This window comes from Cupressus sempervirens, chromosome 3 (assembly GCF_028749045.1).
Source record: "Cupressus sempervirens isolate cs-2001-9-10 chromosome 3, ASM2874904v1, whole genome shotgun sequence".
NCBI classification, from domain to species: Eukaryota; Viridiplantae; Streptophyta; class Pinopsida; order Cupressales; family Cupressaceae; genus Cupressus; species Cupressus sempervirens.
Window position 1 is genome coordinate 796,931,224 of NC_143120.1, and position 1,429 is coordinate 796,932,652.

The 1,429-nt window shown below is 34.1% G+C and overlaps 1 long non-coding RNA gene across 2 annotated transcripts; it reads right to left on the minus strand.

Annotated features, from left to right (window-relative positions):
- Nucleotides 1–540: 540 nt before the first annotated feature.
- On the minus strand, nt 541–1,190 carry LOC149569192 (uncharacterized). Of its 2 annotated transcripts, none has more exons than XR_016362723.1 (2): nt 971–1,190; nt 541–821 (listed from the first exon to the last, which is right to left on the minus strand). It is a non-coding gene; the product is annotated as an uncharacterized LOC149569192 (long non-coding RNA). The 2 variants fall into 2 exon arrangements; XR_016362722.1 differs by having other exon boundaries at nt 914–1,188.
- Between the last annotated feature and the right edge of the window lie 239 nt (nt 1,191–1,429).

Here is a 1,429-nt window from a genome sequence, read left to right on the forward strand (position 1 = left end):
ACAATTTTAAAACTGTGAGCACACATACTAATCATAAAATTGATTATGTCATTGTGATGTGAATATCAGGATTTAACTGTGTGATTTTGAGTCAAACTCAATGACCCATGTTTCATGAGTAGTGATTCAACATGAATCCATCTCTCATGAGAATAAATGGAACACTTAGCACTCATTGGATCTAAATAAAAAGAAAATGAAAGATCAACAAAGAAGTGTATTGAGCATCTAGTTCTTATGTGACTGAATCCTAATTCTACTTGTGCCATTCTGTTTTTCTCTTCGAAGGTTTCTTGCCTAATTGAGGACTATGAAATTGTAATTATAATGGATATGCTAATATCCACTGCATCTGACAATCATGGACTACATAAATTTGTTGTAAATCCCTTACATACGTTCTTTTTGGTTCTACCAGGCAATATAGATAACCACAGAACAGACTGGGACGGGAAAATGTTGATTACGTTGTGGCTCAAATTCTAGGGTTGGTTTAAAATTTTAAAATGTAGACCATAAAGTACAATAAATTTGCTGTGATTTCAGACTAAAGGAAACTATTCATTTATTGCTGTTCATTGAAGGAAAGATGTACATTATCAAAGTCCAACACAAAACCCAAAATTTGTTAACTTTGGCACTGCTCTGGCCTTATGAAAATGATAACTAGTAATGCAGGATACAGAGTCAAAGCTAAAAAAAATATCAAAATACTAAAGGGCAAAATTTTAATACACAATATTTGAAACTCAGGGAGGAGATTGCTCCTGTTGCCGTCGCCAGGCAAGCATAACCAAAACCACGGAGTTTTCGGTCAATGGCTGCACAGACACAAAATAATGAACACGTTACATTAGCAGGCAGAAGAAAAGATCAAAATCAAAGAGAACACAGCAGGAAACCGCTGGCATGCCTTTTTTACTGCAGACCTCAAACACACGATATTGTAAAAACTTGCCAAAAACCGTACTAATATCATCCCTAAGGCGGTCCGAAAATGCCCACGGTTAAAGACCCATGATGACCCACTCTCATAGCAATGCACAGGTGAAACAACAGCAGGTCCGTGGCCGCTGCTGCAACCGCCAAAATGCATTCACGACTGCACACCCCGATCATTCCAAGCCAATTGGGGCCGAGTTTGTTCAGAGAGGCGTACTTATGTTTTACATAAAACTAATTGGATTGAGATTTTTTTTTTTTCAAATGTGAAATTATAATATTTGTGAATAGAAAATAATTATAGGGTCTCTTTTGGGAGAGCTTGGTGTGCAATATAATAACTATCAAATAAATTTTAGTTTAAGAAATGTTTTTATAGGAAAATAAAATTAAAAGTTAAATGTATTTCATTTTATAATAAATAAAATAATATGTTCATTCTAAATATATAAAAATTAAATGCATGGATTATATTAGTTCTATATTA